The sequence below is a fragment of the Suricata suricatta genome, chromosome 1, assembly GCF_006229205.1.
Source record: "Suricata suricatta isolate VVHF042 chromosome 1, meerkat_22Aug2017_6uvM2_HiC, whole genome shotgun sequence".
Lineage (NCBI taxonomy): Eukaryota > Metazoa > Chordata > Mammalia > Carnivora > Herpestidae > Suricata > Suricata suricatta.
The window spans coordinates 180,999,264-181,016,480 of record NC_043700.1 but is presented as its reverse complement, the minus strand read 5'-3'; positions in this window follow the sequence as shown (position 1 = coordinate 181,016,480).

Sequence of the window (17,217 nt, the reverse complement as noted above, 5' to 3'; positions counted from 1 at the left end):
TACATCTTTGTCTCCCACAACAGGTGTGAAGGCTAATGGTCTGTTGGAGGACATGGTTTTAAAGCTGTTCAGAGAGAATTGTTGGTACATTATAAAACTTCTGGAAGCACTGAATTATTAGATTTAAAAGAGCAGGCATGTATAGTTGTCAAGTAAATGGTTTATAATCTAGTTATAATTACATATGGTACTATTTGATAATCTAAAAAGCATGGCATTGAGGCATAAAAATGCATCTTTGAATAAGATGCCAAGGAGTGAAACCTTGGCATTATTGGTTTTAATTTTTTTAAACTATTTCTGAATGACCTTGGAAATCCATGAAACGTAATCTTTTGCCATTTTGCTGAGGCACTTATAGTGTATAGCTTATTTTAGTCATAGAAATTAGGTTAATAATTTTGTTTCTATCCTGTGAAATCTTTATAAATTGGAAGGGGGTCAGTTGAAACTTTTCAGTTATATATCATTTTTATGGGAGAAATTCTATGTTGTCACATTTTAAAACATTTTTCAGGGATGTTAAGGGCCTATCATATGAATAAAGGTATTAGAAACATGTTTCCATGTATATAGGAATTCTAAAAGGGAACGGAACCTGATAACTATGAATTGTTAGAGTACATGTGTGAGTGGCCAGTGATGGGGGATAAGAAGTTATTTCATTTGCTATCTATAGCTGTTCTCTGCTGTTACTTTGCTTTTGTGTTTAATTCCTACGAACAAAAATTATTCCAAGGATATAGGAAGGCCAGAATTTAGGTCAAGTTCAAAGAGCAAGACACGGATTGAGGGCAGTCATCAGCCAAGAGAGTAAGAGTGTGGGGGACAGGGGTTGAATGAAGGATGGGCATTCTCTCTTTTCTTTTTGAGGAGCCTAGCTAGAGGTTTTTCAATTTTGTTTATTTTTTTAAAAAATCAACTCTTGGTTTCATGGATCTTGTTCAATTGTTTTTGTGGATTCTATATTGTTTATTTCTGCCCTGATCTTTATTATTTCTCTTCTTCTGCTGGGTTTGGGGTGCTCTTGCTGCTCCCTTTCTAGTTTCCTTAGATGCTCTGTTAGATTTTGAGTTTGTGCTTTTTCTAGTTTGTTGAAATAGGCCTGGATTGCGATATACTTTCCTCTTAGGACTGCCTTTGCTGCGTCCCAGAGAGTTTGGATAGTTGTATTTTCATTTTCATTTGTTTCCATATATTTTTTAATTTTCTCTCTAATTGCCTGGTTTGCCCAGTTATTCTTCAGTAGGGTAGTTTTTAATCTCCACATTTTTGGAGGTTTTCCAGACTTTTTCCTGTGATTGATTTCAAGTTTCATAGCATTGTGATCTGAAAGTGTGCATGGTATGATCTCAATTCTTTTGTATTTATGGAGGGCTGTTTTATGACCCAGTATGTGATCTATCTCAGAGAATGTGCCATGCACACTCGAGAAGAGAGTGAATTCCCTAGTTTCAGGATGCAGAGTTCTAAACATATCTGTTAATTCCGTCTGTTCCAGTGTGCATTCAGGTGCATTCAGGTCCATTGTTTCTTTAGTGATTTTTTTGGTCTGGTTGACTTATCCATTGTTGTAAGTGTAATTTAAATTAAATTAAATGTAAGTGTAATGTAAATTAAAGTCCCCTGCAATTAGCACATTCATATACCCCAATGTTCATAGCGGCACTTTAAACAATAGCCAAATCATGGAAAGAGCCTAAATGTCTATCAACTGATGAATGTATCAAGAAGACGTGGTGTGTGTGTGTGTGTGTGTGTGTGTGTGTGTGTGTGTGTGTATACATACAATGGAATACTACACGGCAATGAGAAAGAATGAAATATGGCCATTTGTAGCAAATGGATGGACCTTAGTCATGCTAAGCGAAATAAGTCAAGCAGAGAAGGAAAGATACCATATGTTTTCATTCATAGGTCTAGGAGAGAAACCTAACGCGGGACCATGGGAAGGGGAAAGGGGGGAAAAGAGTTGGGGAGAGGGAGCGAGGCAAATCATGAGAGACTTTTGAATGCTGAGAACAAACTGAGGGCTGAGGAGGGAGGGGGGAAGGGGATGATGGTTGTGGAGCGGGGCACTTGTGGGGAAGAGCACTGGGTGTTATATGGAAACCAACTTGGCAATAAACTATTTAAATAAAAAAAAAAAGAATGGGCAGAGGCTCACAGTAGCAAATGCAAACAATGTAAAAAAAGGAAGAAGATTTGCACGTTAGCCATGATGCTTGTGACTAAGATTTCCAACTTAGTCACAAGTGGCTGTCTGATCTCTTTTTGTATACTGCCTTAGACACCAGGCATTCTATTTTGGGGTGGTTCTAATTTTCTAAAAGTTATCTTTTATATATTGAACACAAATATTTAATTTTTTCTGTTGGTGGTAGATAATTTCTAGATACCTCACAATTCTTCCTTTTAATTAATATTTAGTGAGGACCTGCAACATTGTAGGGACTGCTGTTGTTGCTGGGCATACAGTGTTAACAAGACAGACAAGGTCTGAAGACATGGTACTTATATTTTAATCAGGGCAATAGAAAATAAGCAAGTAAATTATGAGCACAAACATAAATATCAGAAAGTGACAAGTAGTATGCAGAGAATTAAATAAGGTGACTTGATATGATGTGACTGGGAGGTCAAGGAAAATTTCCCTGAATTGGTAATTTGCAAACTTCGCAGATTAGAGGGGGCAGGCAGAGGGAGTCCTCTAACTCTAGGGAACAGCTGTGTAAAACACTGAAGGTGCTGCAGAATGTCAGTATGTTAGCCGAGCTTAAGCAAGGCTTTTGCAGCTAGAGTGTTGGATATGAGGAAGAGAGAAGCCAAAGATGAGGGCTGGAAGAAAAGGCAAGGGGCAGATTATCTAGGACTTTGAGAGCTCAGAAAGAAGCTGGTTTTTATTTTAATTGTGGTATAGTCATTAGAAGTTTTAAACAGGGCAAGAGGCCGTGCTTGTACATTGAAAAAGGAGCACTGTGGCTGCTGGGTAGAAAATGGGTGGTGGGGAGGCGAGAGTGGGAGACAGGTGACAACCTGATGCAGGGCTTGAACTCATGAACTGTGAAATCATGACCTGAAGTCAGCCGCTTAACCAATTGAGCCACCCAGGAGTTTCAATATCCTATATTTCTAAGGATTCTTACAAATTAAAAAATATTAAAAAACACCCTATTAGGAGAATGAGCACAGAACACAAAAGGCAATTCATAAAAGAAGAGGTTAGTAGCATTAGAGAAAGTTCAGCCACACCAAAAATCAAATCGTATATTTACAATAACAATGAGAAATAATATTATAGTGGATAATAGCACCAACTCTGGAACAAGAATTCCTGAGTTTGAAGGCCTAATTCTGAAATGTCCTGAGTAATTCTCAATTTTCTTCTTGGGTAAGTAACTTAATCTTTCTTTGCTTTATTGGGGTGCTTGGGTAGCTCAATTGGTTAAGCGGCCAACTTTGGCTCAGGCCATGATCTCACAGTTTGTGGGTTCAAGCCCCACATTGAGCTCTGGGTTGACAGCTAGCTCAGAGCCTGCAGTCTGTTTTCGGATTCTGTGTCTCCCCTTCTCTCTGACCTCCCCTGCTCATGCTGTCTCTCTCTCTCTCTCAAAAATAAATAAAACATTAAAAATATCTTTCTTTGCTTTACTTTCCCCACTTTTAAAATGGGAGTCATGTAGTATCTATCTCAAGGTTGTTATGCATATTAAACAGATGTTAACATAGGTAAATTGCTTCAACAGGTTCTGGGATATCATAATTGCTCTGTGAGTTTTAGTAATCCTTCTTATTGTTTAGTGGCTATTGTTAAATATTTATAAAATGATATACCTATGGTATTTTCACATCATAGATGAGAATATAAATTGGTCCATTTATTGCAATAAGTTTACAATATGTCTCAAAAAGTTTAAAAATAAATTGATTAAAGCAATACTACTTTTGGGGCTTCAGCCAATGATTTATGTTCATGGCAGGGTTACTTACGATGGTAAAAATTTAGCAACTACTTGACTTATAGGTAAAGAGGTGGTTTGAATATATGCATTTAATTTCACTCACTTTCTTTTTTTATATATAATTTATTGTCAAGTTAGCTAACATACAGTGTATGAGGTGTGCTCTTAGCTTCGGGAGTAGATTCCCGTGATTCATCACTTACATAAAACACCCAGTGCTCATCCCAACAAGTTCCCTCCTCAGTGCTTATCACCCAGTTCCCCCCGCCCCCAGTTTGTCCTCTATATTTAAAAGTCTCTTATAGTTTGCCTCCCTCTCTGTTTGTAACTATACATATTTTTTTTCATTCCCTTCCCTTGTGGTCTTATGTTTCTCAACTTCCACATATGAATGAAAACATATGATATGTCTTTTTCTGAGTTATTTCACTTAGCATAATACCCTCCAGTTTCATATACATTGTTGCAAATGGCAAAATTTCATTCTTTTTTATTGCTGAGTAGTATTCCATTGCATATCTACCAGATCTTCTTTAAAACTGCAGTAAAACTTTTTGTTGAGGTGAAATTTACACATAGAAATACACAGATGGTAAGTGTACAGTTTGATGAGTTTTAAGGACAGTATATATCCATGTTACCAGTATGTATACCATGTTATCCAAGTTCCCAATCAAGAACATTGCCATCCTTCTAGAAAGTTCTAGGCAACCATCATCTCCATAAGGCTATTTCAGATTTTTCTATCACCACAGATTAGTTTTGCTTGTACTTGGACTTCATATTAATAAAATCCTACAGTATGGCTTCTTTCATTCAATATAATTCTGAAAACCCATTCATGTTGTTATATTAACATTTACTCCTTTTTATTCTTATATTCCTTTTGCCTTTATTGCTAAGAAAAGTTTCATTTTTTGAATGTACTAGAATTTATTTTCTTTATGTTGATATTTTGGTTATTTTTGACTACCATGAATAAAGTTGTTTTGAACATTTTTCTGCAAGACTTGTCATAAGTTTTCGTATCTTTTGGGTAAATACTTAGTGAAATTGCTGGATAGTAGAGTAAGTGTATATATAGTGTTATAGTAAACTGCTAAATGGTTTCTACAAAGTGATTGTACCATTTTATACTTTCACTAGCATGTATGTAGTTTAATGTATATTGATCAATTTCTTGGCCAATATTTGGTGTTGTCAGAATTTAAAATGTAAGCTATTCTCCTAGGTGCGATGTGATATCTAATTGTAGTTTTAATTTGTATTTCTCTGCTGACTAGTGATGTTGAGCACTTTTTCATGTGCTTATTGGCCAGTCACACATTCAGTGAAGCATCTATTCAGGACTTTTGCCTAAGGTTGTAAAGATAGTCTCCTGAATTTTCTTCTGTAATCATATACATTTAGGTCTGTGATCCATCTCAAATTAATTTTTGTGTATGATGTGAGGTGGAGGTTGAGGTTCATATTTTCCAATTTTTTTTCTAGTTGTTCCAGCTCAACTTATTGAAAAGAATTTATATCTTGGTACCTTTGTTGAAAATCAATTAACTGTACATGAGCAGGTTTTTCTCTGACTTCTGAATTCTGTTGTTACGTTGATCTAGTTACCAGTTCTTATACCAGAAGTATGCTTGTTTTGATTATTACAACTTTACATTAAGTCTTGAAATCATGTAATTTTAATGGTTCACTATTGATTTTTAAAATTGTTTTGACTATTCTAGATCATTTGAATTTCTATATAAGTTTTGTTTTTTTATTATTTAAAAAATTTTTAATGCTTATTTTTGAGTGTTAGAGAGAGAAAGAGGGGGGGGAGAGAGAGAGAGAGAGAGAGAGACAAAGTGACAAAGCATGAGGAGGAGAGGGGCAGAGAGAGAGGGAGACACAGAATCCAAAGCAGGCTCCAGGCTCCAAGCTATCAGCCCAGAGCCCAACTCAGGGCTCGAACTCACAAACTATAAGATCATGACCTGAGCCGAAGTCGCATGCTTAACTGACTGAGCCACACAGGTGCACCATGAATTTCTATATAAGTTTTAGAATCAACTTTTTAGTTGCTTCCTAAACACCTTGAGATATACTTGACAAAGCACAAAAAGAAAATAAGGGGGTCCATTGTTGTTGTTTAGTTTGATGTTGAAATGGATTGTAAAACCATCTAAATGTTGACCAACAGAAAACTGGCACAATTTAGCATCTTACGTCTACACGATGGAATTCATGCAGCTGTTGAGTAAAAACATAGATCTGTAAGTGCTAACATGGGCATGTTACAAGATGAGTTGTTAAGTGAAAAACAGTCTATAGATCATCCTATTTATTTTAAAAATAAGGATATAGATGCAATATATGCTTTCTATATATGTGTGAAGTTTAGAGTTGAGGTGATTTCAAACAGTACTAGGTCCAGAAGTCACAGGATGTACTAGATATTGCCCCTTGCTCTGTAGCTGGGTCTTTTGGTTTCATCGTTGCACAGCTTTTATGCCACTGGAGCTCCAGGCTTTCATGGTTATCATAGTACACAGGTGACAGTATCTATCTCAGTGTTACTTTATCAGATCTAATAGATTTGGTCTGGTTTCAGGTACATGTCCATCCTGTGGATCCATCACTGGGAATGGAGGGATGAAGAGCCTTAACTGGGCAGATGGGTCATGTGCTCACTCTTATAACTAAAGGAGGGAAGGGCCCCATGGGGAGAAAGCTGTTTAATGAAAGAGATGATATGTGGATTAAAACACATGTGCCCATATAGTGACCTTAATCGTGCCTTTTCTGTTCATGCATAGGTATGGTAATTTTTCCATAAAAGGTAGCTAAAATTGTGTCCCTGCACCTCAGTTTTTCTTTATGTTCTACTTCTCACTTCCTAGTTGGATGCTGTCAGCCTTTTTTGGTTTCCTTGGTTTCCAGCTTGTGGGCTCTGTTCTGTTTTTCCTATTTAGCCTAGTCCATTTAGACTGATAATCTGTTTGTACTATTGGGCAGAGATTGCTTTTGCTGTCCATATTTGACCTTGACCATCAGATCACACAGTTCGGTTTAATGCACTAGAGGCTATGGGAAAATATGCTTTGTTTCCCAGGATTAATCTTAGTTAAGTTCAGTTTCTGGGCTTCCCTACCCCCAGAGGGTGATCAGACAAAATTACCTCAACTTATGTTCTAGTTATGTTTATTAGTCCTTAATGGGCTGGACAGAAGGACTGCTTTCATCCTTGCGTTTTCCTGCCAGGTACTGTTGATTCATAAAAAGTTGCAAGAATGGACACCAAACTGGACACAGCACCTGATTTTCTGCTTGTTTCCAATTAAGAATCAGGCGATATTGCTGTGTGATCATAGATTATAAAGAACTAAATTATTCTCTAAGCTCTGTTTTATATTCAAAATAAATCTGATTGTTAGCACTCTGTTTCTGAATAGAATAGCCTCTTTGTTGTTGAATAATAATCTGGAATAGGTTTGAATTAAAACTGCTCTAATGTGATTATTGCTGTCTAGAGGGGAGGATGAGATAGTGAGATAAGGATGTATTAAGATGAAAAGTTGAGAGACGAGATGATAATAGTAAAATAAAAAGGGTAAAATTATACCTAAATGAATTTTAAAAACATGTGTTAAATAAGATGAGCCATTATCCAGATTAAGACAGCCAAATAGGTGTAAGAAGCTCAGACAGCAAAAGCCTCTAATTACAGAAGTATATCTATGCAGATAGTGCATTGCTAATTTTGAAATAAATTAGGGCACAGAAAAAGAGACTGCCATGGGTTTAGCTTCACCGATAAATTAACGGATATAGTAACTGATTTGTTTGCCACTTATTCATTCAGTCATTCTTAACCAATTAGGGTAACATATTCTGTAGTTATATTTATGTTTAGATTTTTTTTTTTTTGGAGAGAAAGAGAGAGTAAGAGAGAACAAGAGAGGGCAAGAGAGGGCTAGAGGAAAAAAGAGAGTGAGAGAATCTTAAGCAGGCTGCATGCCCCCACCATGGAGTCTGATGTAGGGCTTGATTTCAGACCCATGAGATCACGACCTGAGTCGAAATCAAGAGACAGATGCCAACAGACTGAGTCACCCAGGTGCCCTTTTTATGTTTAGCTTTGTTTGTTTGTTCGTTTGTTTAGCTTGTAAATGGAAACAATCCATTGATTAGGCAGCTGAGACCATGTGAAAGCCCAGCCCTTGCCAGTATCCCCTACTCCCATCTTTAGACCAGGCAAGCCACACTCGAATATGAAAGCCTGGCTCTTTAATAAATATTTGGACTAATGCATCCAAGCTACCCTTTTTTGATTTTTTTTTTTTTTACTTAGACTTCCTAGAACACTGGGATTTCCCATTGGCCTATTGAAAATTTATATTATTTGTCTAATTTTGTTTATTGCAAAAAAAGGAAAATAGGTAGAAATATAAAGAATGAGATGAAGACCAATTGTAATCCTAGCTATGCAAAAATAGTTACTGAAGTCAAATAATTACTAACAATTTATTTTATCAACTCTACGACACAATTGATTGCCATTTGAACTGTTTTTTTTTAAATCACTTATTTAACCAGCAGAAAAGAAGAAATGCTGTTAGTTAAACTATGACATACAGTAGTCTCCCCTTTCCTGCGGGGGATATGTTTTAAGACTCCCAGTGGATGCCTGAAACCATGGCTAATACCAAACCCTATATGTGTGTGTGTGTGTGTGTGTGTGTGTGTGTGTGTGTGTATATATATATACATGTGTGTATATATATATATATATATATATATATATATATATGTGTGTGTGTTTTCCTATACATACAAATCTATGATAAAGTTTAATTTATACATTAGGCACAGTAGAGAGTAACAACAATAACTAATAAAATAGAACAGTTATAAAAATATAGTGTGATAATATTTTTGTGCATGTGGGCTTTCTCTTTCTCCCAATATATTGTGTACTGAACTCCCCCTTCTTCTTGTGATGCGGTGAGATGGTAAAATGCCTGCATGATAAGATGAAGTAAGGTGAATGAGGTAGGCACTGTGACCTAGTGTTAGGCTGCTATTGGCCTTTTGATGTATACTGAAGAAGGATCATCAGTGCCCCAACTGCATTGACCGACGGTACCTGAAGCCACAGAAAACAAAACCACAAATAAGGAAGGACTACTATACTGCTTTTTCTTTTTCTATTAAAAAGCCTATAACTCATTGGGAAAGTTCTTTTAGACTTTTTATGTTATATACATCTACCATGGATGACTTTAGAGCGTATCTAAAAAGGAAAATATAAGAAAAACAAATTGGTTAAAGTAGTCTAAAACTATTTTACATTCAGAGTCCGACTCTCCCATGTGGCTCTTGGATTCAGAGTTGTCAATATCTGTGTTTTTCCTTGTGCTTTCACACTCTGTGCTATTAAGAACATTGAGGATACAGCTTTGCTTAAATGAGCGCTCTGGTATGGTCTCCCAGCTTTTCATCCAAGCTTATCTATTCTCCCTTTCTTCCTATTAGTATCGGAACTATCCTCTCTCTAGTTTTATGTAGGCACATAGTGAGTGGCCCAGTTAGAGGCATTTCTGAGACTCTCTGGTAGTAGCTTGGTGCTATGGTGTGAATGTTTGTGTCCCCCTCAAAATTTACATTGCAGTTCTAACTCCCAAAGGTGATGGTATCAGTAAGTAGGGCCTTTGGGAAGAAAAAGTGGGTCTCGAGGGTAGAGCCCTCATGAATGTGGTTAGTGTCCTGATAAAAGAGATCCCACAGAAGTATCTAAACCTGCCATGTGCGGATACAGGAGAATTCTGCAACCGGAAAGAGGGCTCTCATCAACAACGCCGGCACCATGATCCATTTTCACCCTCCACAACTGTCAGAAATAAATTTCTACTGTTTGTAAGCCACCCAGTCTGTTGTATTTTGTTATAGCAGCCTGAGCTGATTACGACACATGATCTGACCATGTTCTGACTGGTGGGACAGGAGAAGTGGTGTGTGCTGCTTACAGTTCACATAAGGATGTAAAAGAAAGCTGCATACCTTGCACTTTCTCTTTCACCCTTTCTGTGGGATGAAATGCAGACATGGAATATTGAGCTAGCTTTAATCATATAGAAGATTCCAGGGGTAGTGGAACAACTATAGATAGAAAGATTTGGATCTTTGGATTACGTTGTAGAGCTGAAGAGCAGCTCCACAAAGGGAAAAATAAGCCCATCTAGTGTGAATCACTGTTATTGTCAAAGCAGCCAAATTAATACCCATATTGTATATATTGGTTTTTAGAATTCTTTTTTAAATGTAATATGTTGAAAAATACTTTTATTTACCATTAAGTATTTTGATGGATACATAATATTCAAGGTATAGATACATCATTATTTATTTAACAAAGCTATCATTGGGCATTTAAGTTGTTCCAGTTTTTCTAAGTTATAAATAGTACTGGAGTAAAACATCTAATGTTTTATATATAGTATATACATATGAATTAATTTATATATATTCTATATATATGCCTGTATATATAGGCACTGTAAACACGTATATATGTATATATGCACCCACTCAGAGGTCTTTGACTTGCTTCCCCAAAATAAATTCCTATAAATAGAATTACTTGGTCAAAGGTCTTTCACATTTTAAGACTTTTAATTATCAAGTTCCAGTATTTCTACACTAATTTGCCATACCAGTAGGGATATATATACAGATTGCTATTGAACACTGAATTTGTAAAAATGTTTTTGAGGTATAATTTGCATACAATAAATCCACAGGCTTTAAGTGTTCAGTTCCTTAAGGTTTAACAGTTGTGTACACCTACGTAACTGGCACACCCAAAAAGATATAGAATCTTTTTTTCACTCGGAAAAGTATATTTGACCCCTTCCCTTAATCTCTGCCTTACAGAAGCAGCTGTTGTTTTGGTTTCTAACTTTGCTATTGTTGGGCTTCATGTAGATGAAATCATACAGTAAGTATTCTTTTGTTTCTAGATTCTTTGCTTTCATTTTTGAGATTTATGCCTGTTGCAAATATCAGTAGTGGTCAGCTGTATGAAGTTATTTCATTTAAAATATTATTCTCCTGTTGATAAATATTTGTGTTATTTCCACGTTGGGACCCTGAATATGACTTTTTGTGGACATATGCTTTTCATTTACTTTCTCTTGGGTAAATACCTAAGAGGTGGATTATTGGGTCATAGGGTAGAAACTTTTTTTGAGAGAGAGAGAGAGAGCATGAGAGAGTGTGAGAGAGCGAGTATGCACAACCCAGAGAGGGGCAGAGGGAGAGGAAAGGGAGAGGATCTTAAGCAGGCTCCATGCTCGGTGTGGAGCCCATTGCAGGGCTCAGTTCCATAACTGTGAGATCATGACCTGAGCCGAAATCAAGATTCAGACTCTCAACCTACTGACCCACCCAGGCGCCCCAGGGTAGAAGCATATTTAACCTTTGAAGAAACTGACATGTAACTCTCAAAAATGGCCGTGGAACCTTATGTTCCCATCAACAATGCATGAGAGTTCTGGATGCTTCTCATCATGGCAAATATTTGGTATTTTCAGTTTTGTAGATTTTAGCCATTCTTGAAATGTGGAAGTATAAATTTGTATTTTCCTTTTGACTAATAATGTTGGGCTCCTTTGTGTATGTATATTTTTAATGTTAATATTTTCTTTTGAGGGAGAGAGAAAGTTTGCTCAGGGGAGGGGCAGAAAGAGAGGGAGAGAGACAATTCCAAGTAGGGTCTGCACTGTCAGTGGCTTGATTTCACAAACCATGAGATTGTGAACAGAGCCCAAACCAAGAGTTGGATGCTTAAATGACTGAGCCACCCAGGCACCTCAATTTTTTTTTTTTTAAATTTTTAAGTAGTTTATTGTCAAATTAGTTTCCATACAACACCCAGTGCTCTTCCCTACAAGTGCCCTCCTCCATCACCTCCACCTCTTTTCCCCTCTCCCCCTTTGGCCCTCAGTTCGTTTTCAGTATTCAATAGTCTCTTAAGTTTGTGTCCCTCTCTCCCCAACCTCTTTCCCTCTTCCCCTCCCCCTGGCCCTCCATTAGGTTTCTCCTGTTCTTCTGTTAGACCTATGAGTGCAAACATATGGTATCTGTCTTTCTCTGCCTGACTTATTTCGCTTAGCCTGACACCCTCGAGGTCTCTCCACTTTCCTACAAATGGCCATATTTCATTCTTTCTCATTGCCATGTAGTACTCCATTTTGTGTGTGTATGTATATATATATACACACCTTCTTGATCCACTCATCAGGTGATGGACATTTAGGCTCTTTCCATGTTTTGGCTATTGTTGACATTGCTGCTATGAACATTGGGGTACATGTGCTCCTTTGCATCAGCACTTCTGTATCCCTTGGGTAAATCCCTAGCAATGCTATTGCTGGGTCATAAGGGAGTTCTATGGGAGTTTTTGAGGAACCTCCACACTGTTTTCCAGAGCGGCTGCACCAGTTTACATTCCCACCAACAGTGTAGGAGCAGGCACCTCAACTTTTGTATATGTTTATTGGCCACTCATGTATCTTCTGTAAAGGATTTCTTCAGGTCTTTTGTCCATATTTAAAAATTGAGTTTTCTTTTTATTACCGATTTGTAGGACATCTTTATATATTTTGTACAAGGTCTTTATCAGGTATGTGTGTTGTGGATTTTTCCTTCCATAGTGTGGCTTTATAAGCAGAAATTTTCATTAGGATGAAAGTACAATATACCAATTGTTTCTTTTTATAGTTGTTTTTTGTGTATGCTAAGAAATTTTTGTCTACCACAAGGTTACAAAGATATTTTCTTATGTTTGCTCTAAGGAGCTTTATGGTTCTGGTTTTTCAAATACAGTTTATTATTCATCTCAAAATAACTCTGTTTTTGGAGTGAGGCAGGGTTCAAATTCATATATTTTCCATTTTTATGTAAGTTTTCCAACACATTGGTTAAAATAACATTGTTTTAGTTTTTGCCAGTATGATAGGAAAAATATTATTTTGTATTGTTTTATGGCTGGATGAAATCTTGACTTTGAATTTTTTCTTGAGTTTCCATGTTTCCTACAACTTTGAGTCAGAACTATTCAAATAGCCAACCCCAAAGGGCTAATGTCTTTAATTCAGAACAGAATCTCATTTTCTTTCTTGTTGAGAGATGTAAAATTATCGTAGCAGGACTGGTCTAGTGACATCCATGTCAATCATGATTAGAAAATATCCAGGATAATTATTGGCAACTATCTGTCTTTTAATTTAGTAAGGATTTATGTGACTCATAAAACATTAAGATGACCATACTTGTATGATGTTCCTGAACCGGGAGAGGTTGAATTGTTCAACATAGGTTAACACATAGGAAAACACTCATTTTACCAAATACTTAGAGTAGTATAATAACTGTTAGATCTGTAAAGCAAGAGCTGTGTCTCCCAGGGAAATAAACGAAAACTATTTTAAATATATTTAGTATAAAGAAGAACAGAGGGTACATTTCAAGGAAACAGCTTATGCTGACAAGTTAAAAGCAAGTTACCTCGGTGATTTTGCCCTTAGATTTCTGTGACCTGCCACCCCCCCCAAAAAAATAGCCATCCACTTAATGTCAAAATCTGAGTTTCTCAGAAAAGGGTAAGTCTTATCTCCACTGAGTTTTTCAGGGATTATACCATCCACAGATGGGCTAGAGCTCGAGGAGAGTAAAGCATTCACATTCATTTTGGAGGGTTACTGTCTGAGAAAAGTGACTAGCTAAGCAGCTATAGTAATTCCAATAGAGAGTACATTTACATTTTTCTAGTACTGCAACTCATGTAATTCTTTATGCCACATAAATATTTTCCACACACTTTCAGATATATGGCTTCCGTATGCTCTATAAAAGCTATAAAATGAGCTCAGATAGTCCTTGCTTTGGTATTTTTCTATCAGTTAACTTCTTCCCGTGACCTCTAGTACTGACATTGTGTTATTTGGCGTTAGAACTCTCAATAATGTTTCCTCCGTTCTCTCCCTATTCTTTTCTGACAAGATGATAAGGATTGCTACTTAATTGTCTAAAATCTCTGACATATATTTTATTATAATTTGCATTTTGTAACTCACCACATCTTAATTTCTCATTTTCTGTTTGGTGACTAAAAAATGAGGCAAGGCTTCAATACAAAAAGGCAAGAAATTGATGCAAGGAGATCACTGTCATAATTTCTCCCAAGGAAATAACCATTTTGTTAACTTTAAAATTGCTGAACACGTTTTTCCCTCAGGGATTCAGCATTTATTTTTTTCAATACTTTTATGCTGCTAAAAACTATTTTATATATTGAATAGAGTTCTAGTAATATCTGTGACAGCAGTCCTGTCAAAACACCTAAAAAGTATGCTCACTCATGGAAAATTTGAAAGCCTCTGTCCCTTCAAAAATGCCTGTTTTGCTTTGGAAGCTAAGCAAAACAGTTTAAATTTTGGAACACTATTGGGAGCAATCTTCAGAGAAACCGTGTTAGTTTTCTACTTAGAGAATCCAGGGCAGTGTTACAGGAACCCGTCTAGACATCACTTTATCTAAGAGAGTCTTAATAGCACCTTCTAAAAGATTCTTTGTAACAGTGAAGTTTTTATTTTTCAGCATTGCCCTAACCTTACATCGGCAGCTTAAAGAATTGCAGTGCCCTTAAATGCAAACCATTGAAGATCCAAATGCTCTGAGCTGATCCTTTCTGACAGAGGAGAAAGGCCAATAAGCCAACCCCAAATGGTGTAATCAGGAGCAGTGCATAATTAATAGCCATCTGCATGTCTTGTGTGTCCCTCTCTGTATATGAAATAGGGCCAGCACTATGTGAGTACTTAAAAGCTCCTTTGAAAAATTTCAAATCCTTATTGAGACATTTACCCTACAGTGTGGCCAATAAGACAAACTAGAGTATTCATGGCCAGCCCCTCCCACTTATTTTCTCATATGTGAGGGATTTATAATCAAGTTAACATAATGCCATACCCCCACACTAGAAATGTTTATTGTAGGTTTAAAAATATTCTGTAGTTCATGAAAGTAAGTTAAGTGGTAAGACTAAGAAAATAATGTTGTTTTGTGTCTGTCAGGATTATAGCCCAGAATTCTTTCTGAATTCTAACGGAGGCTGTGCTCTACTCCCACAAACAAATGCTAGTTACTAAGCCCTCAGATTCAGAGGTTTTCTTTTTTTTTTTTTTTTATTTTTTGGATCAACTTGATTTCTAAGCAGATATTTAATATGTTTTCTTTTTTAGGAAGTAACTGGTAAAGGAGTCTATTCATTAGTTCTTATAGTAGGCTTGAGTCATGACGCCCTCAAAAGTCACTTCTAACTCTTAGATTCTATGATTTTATGAGTTTTATTATATCTGTAGAATTTATATCACTGTTCTCTACAAGGATTCTCTGAATCCTTTGTTTTGAGATTTCAAGTCTAACTTCTAAGAGATTCAATTTAATACTCCTTTCCATATGTAACTAGTATGTTTAGGTTGGGATATAACGATTAATATTTCCAAATACAACAATTCCTAATTTCTACAAGTCCATATATTAGCTAAGCATCTATCCAATCATTCCTTAGAACCTCTCTATTGATATATCCCATCATCCTTAGGGATTAATTGGTGTCTAACTTATTATTTCTGGTTGTTTTTGTTACTTACAAATGCAGCCAGAGCTCAGTCCTCCCAACTCTTGAGGACAGAGGACTTGAAGACCCCAGGAGATCATTCTTTGTCTATGTGGCTCTGCTCTTGTTGACATAGAAACCTAAGACTTCACAGAGACACTTGGTCTCAGAATGGATTTATATGGCCAAGAGACTCAGTATTCAAAGTGTTTGGGCCTCTCTGGACCTCAGAGTCTTTGTCCAGATGGGTTTAGCTCTAAATAAAGGAAGAAGTCTTTCTGTCTTCTTGTTTTTAAACTCTCTTTTCTGGCTCAGGATTAATCTTTTTGTGGGTAATTCAGAGGAAAGATGCATCCTTGGCAAGGGATTTCTTATCTCCCACCTTGGGAGTGTGGTCTGGCTTCAGCAGACCTGACAAAACAATTAGTAACTAACCTGACGTGAATACCAGGAACAGGTAGTCATTTTTACTATCAACTTCTTATGCATGAGCAGTTAATGAAGGGACGTACTGAGTTGATATTTACATGGAACTTATGGAGAAGGAAATGCAAATGTATTAAATTCTCTTTTTTCTCTTTATTCAAGATTATACTTTCCAATTTTTTTAGATCCTAATTCCCTCAGTTTTTATAATGCCTAATAATAAGTCCCAATTCTAGAACACTCTATATTTAACATTGATTATTGTACTCAGGAGAGAACAAGCACAGGCTTGGAGCTTATTCATCAATAGTTTTGTGGTTCTGTTTACTGAAATGGTATATGTATATATATTGTATCACATTTTATTAATTTGATAAATATTTATTTCATGTCTACATGATTGTAGATTGTCCATGAAGAATATGAGGCAAATCCAAGTAATCTTGTTTACATTGGAAAACCTGGGCAGAAACTGGTTGTAAAATTAATCACAATCAAGAATGAAGTATTATAATCATAATTAGTAATATGAAACAAATGGCTTATTAAAGAAACTATTTTCAAAGAATTATAATAAAATTGTATGGAAAGATGAATAAAATTCACAATTATTTCCTTGGGATTTGCCTTTGCTACTACATAAAAAATCTATGCAAAGTGGAATATTTTTTGTAATAGCAAAATGCTTTGGTAAATAGTGTGAAAGCCATTTGAAGTTGTACTCTGACTCTCTGTCCTTTGTTCAAATTGTATTCTTCACATATTCAGAGACTGAGTGTCTCTATGACTTAATTATGATGAGTATAATAATTGTAAGTAGGTGGTTATATTATGCCAGAGGAGATAATTAAATGGGGAATTGCACTATTAGCTGGGCTTTTAGTACATGCATTATCCTTATGAAAGATGATATTATGATTCCACTATACATTGCTTAGATAAAAAATATTTACAGAGTCAACACTTCATATCAGAGGGCATTAGAAATACACTAGATATAGATGGCATCCCAGAGATATCATTAAAATACTTTGGAAATTATATCAGCATAAATACAGGGCATTGACTTCCTTTTCGACCAGTTTTATTGTCAGTAGGATTGGCAGTTGTTCCTGCACCTACAATTTCAGCAGAAATAAATTAATCATTGACTTGGATATGACA